Source organism: Camelus bactrianus, chromosome 7 (assembly GCF_048773025.1).
Source record: "Camelus bactrianus isolate YW-2024 breed Bactrian camel chromosome 7, ASM4877302v1, whole genome shotgun sequence".
Lineage (NCBI taxonomy): Eukaryota > Metazoa > Chordata > Mammalia > Artiodactyla > Camelidae > Camelus > Camelus bactrianus.
The window spans coordinates 35,725,984-35,737,301 of record NC_133545.1 but is presented as its reverse complement, the minus strand read 5'-3'; the positions used below and the strand labels follow the sequence as shown (position 1 = coordinate 35,737,301).

Sequence of the window (11,318 nt, the reverse complement as noted above, 5' to 3'; positions counted from 1 at the left end):
TTTTTCTTGGCATGTTTTTCCTTGGAACCGCCTTCCCTGGCCATCTGACTGGCAATAATTAGAGGGCTAGACTATCAATCTGGGCCTCAAGGAAAGGCAGAGAGGAAGCGTCTCTCTCAGCTTTACCCCTGTCTCATAGCTGCCAAGTCTAAGCGAGACAGTCACTGAGCCTCCATCAAAGATTCCATATTGGGTCTGGTCCCAGAGTCCCATTTAGTGATAAGGAGATACTTCGCTTGGTCTTTTGCTTCGTGTGTGAATCCATGCTGCCTTAATTATCTATTGCTATGTAATAAATTTCCTGAAACTTAGTGGCTTAAAACAATAAACCTTGTCTCACATAGTTTTTGTGGGTCAGAATCCAAGCAGCTTCGCTGAGGGTTTCTCATACGGCCCTCTCATGAGACTGCAGTCATGATGTTGGCTGGGGCTGCAACCTTCTGATGGCTGGACTGGGGCTGGAAGAAGAATTCCAGCATGGCCCTCTCTTGTGGCTGTGGGGAGGACGTCCAGCTCAGTTTATCGCTGGCTATTGGCAGGAGTCTTAAATTCCTTATCACCTTAACCTCTCTATAGGGCTGTTTGAGGGTCTTCCTGACACGGCAGATGGCATTTGCTCAGAGTAAGCGATTCAAGAGAGAAGACAGCGTGAGCAAGGAGGAAGCGGCAGTGCCTTTTATGACCTAGTCTTAGAAGTCACACACCTTCCCTCCCTCCTTCCTTCCTTTTTTCCTCCTTTCCTTTCTTCCTCCCTCCCTTTTGTAGTTGAAAGTCATTTTTAGATATCTGCTTTTCTACATTTTTCAGCGAACATTACCTTGCCTATGTGCTTTAAGACATTTTATGAATCACCTTGTGTTTTTCATTTGTCTGGTTCCACATACTTTAATAGGAAAAGACTTTCCTAGGCGAACAGATAATATGCTTGGCTTAGAGGGTATCAAAGAGACTCAAAGAAAAATAAGAAAGGTCCCTGCCTCCTGGACCTACCGTCTCAACATGTATCAAGACATCCCGACAAGTAGTTACAGTACGGAATACTGACCCCACGTCAGAGGGCTGCATGGTGGATTCTGAGCGGGTAGAGGAGGGAGCAAGCAATAGCGCCTAGAAGCATCAGGGAAGCTTTGAACAGAAGGGTTAATTGGACCCATACGTGGAAGACCAGGTCATAACTCACTCAGCAGAGTAGAGGAGAAAAGAGTATATGCAAAGTTGCGGAGATGAAAAAGCTTGCGAGTGAGTGGTTTGGGATGTTGATGGTGAGGATGGCTGTCTGAGAGTCAGAGATGATGGCGGGGCGGGTGGGTAGGGGTAGGCAAAGGCTGTCATGAAGGGACTTATGGACCATGCTGATGATTTTAGCTTTTAGTTTGAGGGCAAAAAAGGGGGATGTGAAGAGTTGTGCATCTTACAAAGCTCTTGGGGGGGGGGCATGGTGGGAGTGTAGAGGATGTAGCTAAGAGGCTGCCACTGGAGAAGGCGTGATTTCCCACAGTCCCCGAAGGATTCTTATAAAGTCAAGCATCCCTGGGCAAGAGGCTACCAATTTTTGTGAAAATATGCTTTAATGGCCCTTCATTCAAAGGAATCCAATTAACCATTTTTCTTCCCTCTTTGTAAACATAAAGATTTCTATCTTATGAAGCATTTAAGATAGCCCTGAATTGCTTTGCCAATCAAAAACATATTAACATGCTTGTACCTTATTTATAGGCTGCCTTTGCCTTTGAATCATCTGAAAATTTCTTCAGTGGCTAAAGGGGTGAGAAGCGTTTTGTTTCCCTTTAAAGCCCTTCCCTACCAATTTCACCTCTGCATCTCCTGCATCCTGGTCTCTGCACTTGGGGGACATTAACATGCAGGTCAGTTTGTGTCTGTCGCCTTCTGTCTGCCGGCGGGGACCTGGGGAGGTGTGCAAACCTGCCAGTTCCCTTCCCAGGACCTTGTACTCTCGGGCACATCGTGGCATCTGCCAGGCTGTGTTTGTCCGCTGGGGCTTTGGGCAGCTCCGGTTGCTTGTGAAAATAAGATAATTTGTGTTAGACAGAGAAGTGCTGCTGAAATGTCAAGCTTTGTGCTGTCGGGCGGCGGCAGGTGGTCTGCGTGGAGCAGTAGCCGTTCATTAGCGGTTACTGACGGCAATTTTGTCACGTGGGTAAATCCTCTCCCCACGAGCCCCTCTTTGCATAGGAGCAGAGACGCCAGGCCGAGGAGATTCTCTGGCTGTGTTCCTCGGTCCCTCGGGGAGTCTTTCCGTGGCTGAGAGTAGACCGCGCCTGGCCTGTTGCTGATCCTTATTCTACAGGATGCTTGAAGTCAGCAGGAAGGGAAGCTTCTCTTTGAACATAGAAGTCAGCGGGTGAGGAAGCATCGCTGGGGCAAAAGGTGTCCCAGAAACGTATTTCTCTGAAGAAGCCTGTGGGGAATTTTACTGCATTGAGGTGTCTCTCGGTTGTTGAGGAGACCTGTTAGGACCTTTATGGTCTATGTCAGCCTGCTAGGGCTGACAGCACAAAATACCATCGGCAGGGTGGTTTAGACAACAGAAATCTATTTTCTTGTTCTGGAGGCTGGGTGCCCAAGAGCAAGGTGCTGTTGGGGTTGGTTTGTGGTGAGACCTCTCTTCCCACCTTCCCACTCTGTCCCCACTTGGCCTTTTCCTTGTGCATGTGCGAGGGAGAAGGAGCTCTCCGGTGGCTCTTCCTCTTCTTATAAGAACACCAGCCCTATGGGTTTAGGGCCCCATTCTTATGACTGCATTTAACCTTAATTATCTCCGTAAAGGCCCTCTCTCCAAATAGTCACGTTAGGGGCAACAAATGAATTTGGGTGAGGAGGGGTCATGATTTAGTCCATAGCATGCCTTGACTTAAAAGCTGAGCACAGAGCCTGGAGGCCATGAGGGCCAGGCACTGGAAACTTGAGCCTGGACCTTAGGACTAATTGAATTCCTGGGCATTTTGCCGTGGCAAACCCGATGGCACACTCTACTCCCTCTTCAAAAGGTTTCCCTAGGAGAGGATGCTCTGTTGGTCCTCGGCAGGGCCAAAAGGAACGGTTGCTTAGGACAGAGGTGTGTCTTGGAAAACCTGGGTAAAAAGGCCATATTAGAGAAATTAGGGATTTTAAAAACAGTGGTCACCCTGGATAAAATCCATCAGTCTTACAGCTCAATACAGCCCACCCTTCATACCCCTTTCTTCCCTCTCCTGCATCTTATGTTTGCAATGAACTCTCAGTGACTTTCTGGCAACCCCAGGGCTTACTGATTCTCCTTCTTGTACGTACAAGCAGAAGTGCCACGACCTAGTGGGCTCAGTGCTTTAGGACAGGTCAGAATAGAGAGTCACGGGGTCCCTGAGGGAGGGTGGGGAGGCTCCACTGAAAGGGGAATTTCAGCTGAGTGAATGGACGTTTCCCGGGACTGGCATCTTGAATGTGAGCTCTGCATGTCAGATAACACATCTTGTTTCGCTGTAATGACTGTCTCCACGGTGAAAGAACGAAAGCAACTAAGTGTTGCTCAGATGTGCCAGGTACTCTGCCAGGTGCTTCTGTACAAACCTTCTCATTTTACTCTTACTCCTCTGTGAGATGAATACTAGGCTTATCTTCTTTTTACTGAAGAGGAAACTGAGGCTCCAAGATGGTAAATAAATTGAACCAAGGTCTCACAGCAAAAATAAAGAAAAAAATTCTTAAGGAGGATATTAAAATGGCTTAAGGCCTTCTATTTGGATATAATAATGATAATAGCAACAATTATTTGTTGCTATTATGTAACGGCTATGACTCTAAGCACTGTATATGTATTAAGTTAGATAATTCTTACACTCACCCTGAAAGGTAGGTGCAGTTAGGAGCATCTCTGTATTTTAGGTGAGGAAGCTGAGGCAGAGAGCTGAAATAACTCGCACTGCACCATTCAGTGACACAGGCAAAGTGAGGTCTTGAACTGGGGTGTTCCGGGCCCAGAACACTTTCCCCAGACCTATAGTCATCGGATCCAGACGGGGGTGAAACAGCCCGACTGAGCTCATGCTCTCTGTCCCTCTCTTCTCCAGGTCATGCTCATCTCACTAACCCAGGGAAAATTGTCATTCAGGTGAAACCAATTTGTAACAGACACCAAGGGATGTTTGTAGATAAAATAAGTCACAGCAGTACAGTCTGGGGGATGTGCTGGACAAAGGTTGTGTGTGTGTGTGTGTGCGTGTGTGTGTGTGACCGCGCGTACAATGACTGGTCATTGCAATAGAGCTGATGGGGTTTCTGTACGTAAAAGTGTCTCAGGCTGCTGTTTGCACCATGTTCTTTTTCCCCTCAGCTGCTTCCCCGAGTTACTGTCCCAACATCAGGCCAGACTCTGGGTCAGGGACAATTGTACTAGTTCATCTTATACTGGAAACCGTTGTGTACCTAGTAATGTTGACCCAGTGCCGGTCCACAGTCATCTAAATCAGGATTGTGCGGCTCACAGAGGGGAGGAGTGGCTCAGGTCTCAGCCTGGATGGAATTAACATGTCTTGGGATTGAAGGCAGGGCTGAATTTGGAGCAGTACTTCACCAATTATAATGTGCCTACGAATCACCTTGGGATCTTGATAACATGCAGACTCTGATTCAGTGTATCTGGGAAGGGCCCCAAGATTCTCCATTTCGATAAGTTCCTTGGTGATGCTGATGCTGCTGGTCCCAGGACCACATCTAGAGAAGCGAGGTCTACCTGCTATGGACTGAATGGGTGCTGGGTACCGCTTCTGACTGACAGGGCTGGCAGCCCTGAGAGCAGCTGATGGAAGAAAGAGGAGCAGGTGGGCCAGGCTGTAGTGAAAAGTCAAGTCATCCTGGCCATTTCCTTCACCCATGACAACCCCCAGAGCTACTGAATGGGATAATAATTGATATTCTTGAGAAGATAACCTTTGGAAAATCAAGTCACTATCTTCTGGATTATACATGGAATAAATTTAGAATAAATATCTGGTAAGAATATTTCCATCAAGAATTGCTACAATAAAAACAAAAAGTGGGAGTTTCAGGTAGTGAACATCTGCTGGAAAGAAAAAAAAAACCCTCTGTAGATTTCCCAAAGGATGAGATAAATAAAGCATTATTTAAACTTGTAAAGCTGTTTGCTAAGCTCTCGTGGTGCCATGGGTTCTGCTGTGGTGAGATTCGGTTCCGAGAAAACAACAGATGTTCCTCCTTTCCTCGGTTTGCTTGTTGCCCCAGCTCTCCCCTCACTGAGTCATCCAGTGCCCTGGGAGGGGACGGACTCAGATCAGCCAAGTTTCTGCATAGAGTCAACTATTTTGAAAACTTCTGGTAATAGAGCCAGAGTCAAGATTTTGAAAGAAAAAGGTTTTTGCAGTTTTTAGAGAATGAGGAAGAATTCAATATGATGGAAGAGCCCATTCTGACACTTCAGGGATAGTCGGTCAAGCTGGATTCACTGGCAGAGGGCAGGGAAGCTCGGGCGAGTGTTTCAGCCGTTGGCTGCAGTAGGGTCAGAAGGCTGTGAGCAAAGATCTGACAGGACCAGTAACACTGTCGTGGCTGCCAGCACCTGATGGGCCTACATGGAGGAGAAGACGGGGGCCCTCAGGCTGCACGTAAACCTCCGCGCCCCAGGAAGTAAGCTCACGTCCGAGGAGGCGGGGAGAAACAGCAGACAGGTGGGGAGCAGGGTAAAATGTTTGCCCAAAGGAAAGCCTGAGCAAAAAGCCAGAAGGCAAAGGTTTACCTTGAAATGCAAAGTTTTAGAGTCTCTCAGCCAGTGAAAAGTGGGTTTTGAGGACAAAATTAAATGCAATGATTGCAAAATAGTTTCGCTGTTACATACGCAAGTTGGTAACTCTAAATCTTTCTAATCCCTTCTCCCCCCACCTCCCTTTTTAGGGTTTGGTTTTGCCTATTTTTGAATTTCGTACATTTTCTTCTGTGACTTGCTTTTTTCCCCTTGCTTAATGTAAAGCTTTTGAGATTCACTCACGGTGCCACGTTGCTGTAGGTCACTGATTTTCCCTACCGTGTCCTATTCCGTTGAAGGGGCAACTGTTTATCCATTCTGTTGATGGTGACCTTTTGGGTGATTTTCTGTTTGTTTTACTAGTAAGAAGAATGCCACAAGAAAATACATTCTTTCATGCTTTTTCATGCAAAAGTTTCTCTTTAAAGCCGTGCTTCCTGAGCTGTCATGGCCCACATTGCAAAAGATGGTATTTGTTTAGTGCTTTGGGGTGAGCTGGATTTGGGAGAACCTCCACAGGTATTGGTGAAAAAAGAACTGTTTTTTAATGTTACATAATTATATTAAGAAAATGATTTTTAATATTACATAATTACTTTAGGAAAAAGTATAACACTGCTACATAGAATCTTTTCACATTTTTCAAAAAGAGAAACTTGAGATTTCTTCCTTGAACACACATTTCTGAAAAATCAGGCTTTATGCATGCAATGGTTGCATGCAATTTTGATCAAGATTTTAAATGATCTCTTTAAATTCTTGATGGTCACTATGGACGAAAGCCACTACTCTCAAGGTAGGGAATAAAAATGTTTAAAGCCATGTAATAATTCAAAAAGGAGACTTAAAGAATAAAACAGCTCTTCCTTTCCTTTCATTGACAGATGTTAGGTTGAAAAATCCCTTGATGATGCAACTGGATTTCAAACTTAATCGCAATTTTTTATATCAACTGTTACAAAATAGTGAGGAAACTTATTTTCTGAGGAGGCCTGTCTAGTTAGAGCAGTCACTCTGTGGCTGTATGGGTGTCACGAAAGGGAATGTCAGCTACAAACCGCGGGAAGCCCCCACTTTAGAGACCCCTGACTAAGGCTGCAGGTTCTGGGAGTCCCGCCAGAACTGCCCAGCCCCAGCCCTACCAGCCCCGTCCTCAGCCTGCACAATTTGAGCAGAGCTACCCAACCAGTGTGTGGAAAGACGGTCATGGCTACACTTTGGACCAGTGGGGCTCCTGGAGGACTTTGCTTTCTATGTGGCACAAAAGGCAGAGACCCAGAGTGGAGAGGACCCCTTTCCTGCATGTGGTGCCCGTGGAAGGGAAACCTACGTGGGATTTTGCTCACCATGCTTGCAGCCTTCCAGGAGTCCCATCAAATCTGAGCATCCTCCACTTCAGCACCATCTGAGGAACAGCTAAAGGTCACAGGCAGGGGGTACTACTGGCTGGGGAGCTTGGTGACACATAGGAATAATCTGAATGTTTTAAAAAAAATACCGATGACTTACTCCCGCCGCTAGAGATTCTTATTAAATTATTTTGGGTGGCAGCCTGGGAATCAGGATTTCTAAAAGCATGCCAGGTGACTGTGACATGCAGCAAATTTTGGAATCCACCCTTAGGAGTGGACTCTCTGGGATGTAGGGTTGTGGGTATCCTGTTCTACTTGGCAACACCTAATTGTGTTACAAATAGTTATACCCCTGCACCTCCCACTAGCAGTGCATCTGATCACTGCTGTCCAGCCATGCTTTGTATTTTATCAACTTGGTGGGTGTGAAATGGCATTTTATTGTGATTTTAACTTGCATTGTCTTGTCTACTAATGACATTGAGCATATTTTCGTATGTTCATTAACTTCTGTGCTTCCTCTTCTGTGAAATACCTTGTTCAGGTCTTTTGCTCATTTTGTAAATTAGGTTGTTTAATTTTTTTCTTATTGATTTATGGGCTTGATGACTATCAAGAATTTGAAGAGATCATCATTTAAAATCTTTTATTCTAGGTATGAATCTTTTGTCAGTCAAATGTGTTACAAATCTCTTTTCAATATTCTGTGGTATCTTAATGAGCCGCAGTGCTTCATTTTATGTAGTTGAGTTTATTAATAGCTTTTAAAACATAATTTGATCTATTTTTAGCTTAAAAAAAATCCTCGTCTACTCTAAGGCCATAATGATATTCTCTGTTTTCCTCTAAAATATTGTTTTGCCTTTTACATTTAAGCACTTAATTTATTTCTGTCTACAATTGATTTTTGTGTATGAGAGTAGGGAGGTAGGGCTGTATTTTCACTTTCTCCCCACAGGGGTCACCAACTGTCCCAACATCATTATTAATGTATTCGTTCGTTCCTTGTTGACCTCCCACAGCCCGTCCCTCAAGGCAGGGGATGAGCTCTTGCATGTCAGTCCCACAGCATGTGTGATTCAAATTTGTGCTTCTGAAAAATTATTCATACCATCAGCTCTCACCTATTCCCCACTGTTGTAGGCCTCACAAAAATCAGGTGAAGAGGTACTTTTCTCATGTGCTTTTTACAAATGGCAAAACAGGCTCAGAGAGGTTGTCACTTGTCCAAGGTCACCCAGCAGGCTGGCTCTGGAGCCTGGGCCCCTGATCCCTGGGCTGCACTGCCTCTCTAAGTGACTGCACACTCTGAACCTTTACAGCTCCTCACTTATAATTATTAATCATTAGTGCCTCTACTGTATTGATAAATGACATAGAAGTTTAAATACCCAGATTAGGAAATGTAAGATAGATGATTCCTAAATGATGCCCTTAAGAAAAAAACCACTCGACTTTGAAGCACTCAAAAAAATCAAGAAATCTACAGAGGCCTTCAAAACTCTGAGTCTCAATTCTCAGAGTCTCCTAATGACTGTAAACATCCTGTCACTCAAGCTGGCAGGTCACAGAGTCCACAATTATGCCTCTATCGGCCAAGTTCACCTTGAGAGTTAGCACTGCAGCTCTTGGTTATTTTCGAAACCAGGGAAAAAAATATCATTTCTCTGTCTTTTAAAAAAGAAAACAACTTAGGAAAGACCTGGTTCCTCTAAGCACCGACTGGACCCGAGAGCCTTGGAGCCGAGGGGGTGGGGTCAGGTGGGGAGGGTGGACCGGATGCCAGAGGGGAGGTAGGACTTTGCTTCAAAGGCCCCCACTGGGCTGAGACCAGGTCTCTGCTGCTGGAGGGGTCAGTTGGAGGCCCACTGAAGTCAGAGCATGAGAAACATCTGTTTCTCTTTTCTGAAAGCTGGCAGGCAAGTAAACTGATCTGAGATGAGAGGGCTTTTGTGTGTGGTAATTGGGTTCTCCTGCAAACAAACTGGCATGCGACATCAGCTGTTGACAATTCTAATGACCTTCTGGATGACTACAGAAAAAAATGGCTAAATGGCTGTAAACCAACTGTGTGTTCTGATGTCTTCATCAACCTTTTTCTGAGCATCTTTTCAAGAACAATATGAGTAGACTGATACTCCTACCTGTGAAGACTTTTTACCTCTCCTCGAAAGTGATTCAGCCCCACTGCACCTTGAAAAGGCGTGGCTCTGTCTTCCTGACTTCAACATCCTGGCTCCAACTGCCACATCAGCTCCAACGGGGACCTGGTTCACAGACGTTGGAATCCCAGCTCATCTCCCACTATCTTTATGGGCACCAGTGGCTGCCAGTGCTGGTGGGCAGGCAAGAGAAGTTAATGCCTCTCTCTCCCCATTCCCACCTTCCCAAGATGAGAAACAATCAAACATAAATAAACCCATCCAGATGTCAAGCATGAAACCTAAAGTTAAGATTTCATACCTTTCTGGGAATTACCACCCCTGAAGAGGGGGTGAAAGTAACAAGCCTTCTCCTGCAAACCAAATGCATTTTTACATTCCTAAAGACTGGGAAGAGATGTGTTCTTCCTTTTGTTTATTTTTCCATGAGGATGAAAATTAATGTCTTCCTTTATGTAGACAGGGAAAGATTTTGGAAAGAAGAAATGGGGCTGGGCTTTGGAATTAGCAACAGAGATTGATTGGGGTCAAGGAGAGGATTCTCATTCCTCACTAATAAGGGGGAACTTAGTGGCCACAGGTCCCACCCTGATTTCCTTGGGTAGATGAATTTAATGTAATTTTGTTCTTTTTGGATCAAGACAATTAATTACAGGCTTAAATAAATATGACTTGATTGGTATAGTTTTCAGATTATTTGAAAACTCACAGATCTCTTGGGAAACAAATCATGTGTTTTGGTCAGAAAAATGGACAATGTGTCTACCTAGGGTCCTTCTATCCAAGAGTCCAAGGGTGGACCTGTCGGGGACCTGCTGGACAGTCAAAGTCAGGATCAGCGCAGCACTGCTAGTATCTTTTCTTTCCCATCAGGGCTGGGTGAAGGTGCCGACTAAAGCCCCTGGGTGCAGTGGGGCGGGTGAGGCCATTCACAATGAGAAAGTTAGCAAAACTGGTGGGAGCAGCCTAAGGGGCTCACCAGGAGACCTCAGCACCACCTGGGGACTCAGAAGAACCGTGAGTTTAGTGGTGAGAAAAGATGGCTCATGATTGGAGATCCCTTTCTCATGACCCATGCTTCCCTCCAAGAGGGCACAGTCATGCATCTCCTGTGTTGCCTTTGTCGTTCCATCACTGTAATGTACCAAATGTACAAAAGTGTACAAAAACCTCTTCCTTTGAGGACATGGAAACCCAGAGAAGTTAGACAAGTTGTCCCAGGAAGTATAACTTGTTGATGGCAGAGCCAAGCCCTAAAAGGCAAGTCTCAGGACCCCTGATCTGAGGCCACCGCAGCAAGACACCACTGAGTGCTTACTGCCTCATGTCACCTTTAGGTCATTTTGCTGTAGGAGCTTAGCATTTATACCAAGAGGTGATAGGCTTATTTTGGTGGCTGGAGGTGGAGAGGACAAAAGAACATATACCAAAGGTTATATTTCTTTTGTTAGTAGACTTCAGAGCTAGGCAGAAGGGACCAGGGAATAAGTAATTTAAAGACCGTGAGACGTGTCTAAACCCACTTCTTCCTGATCTACACAAAGCTGAGCTCTGTAACTAGGCATGTAGCTTCCATCTGCCTTGTTTCCTCTGGATAGTTCCGATCTACAATTCTTCCTACTGAAGGAAAGATGCTTATTACACAGTCCAGTGGCATTTAATGCAAATTCAAACTATGTGAATTTGAAATAACGTGATCTGGAATTAATAACAAAGTCTCGATTGCTTACCTAAATTTGAAAAAAGGCTATGAATTCCTCAAATTAAAAACAAATTCACACGATATCAAAGCAGGGGGCCTGTATGAATTGCATACTGTGTTCACACTATCGCCAGGTGACGATGTCACTTTAGCCTCAATTAATGGAAATACCTTGCTTCCTTTGTCAGCAGGCTGTGGATCACCCTCACATGTATGCACCAGAATCTCTGCAAGGGCTTTTGGCCCCTTTTGTGCTGTTATTTTAATGTTGATTGCTACTTAAACATTTAAAACTTTTTGTATCGCGTAACAATATCATCCAAGATGTCATTGTCATATTGCTTGTG

At 45.0% G+C, this 11,318-nt stretch overlaps 1 protein-coding gene across 7 annotated transcripts in view; it reads left to right on the top strand.

Moving 5' to 3' along the window:
• The window catches only part of GPR141 (G protein-coupled receptor 141), a 169,145-nt gene that overhangs the window by 57,250 nt on the left and 100,577 nt on the right, over window positions 1-11,318 (top strand). The gene's annotated exons all lie outside the window — the stretch shown is intronic.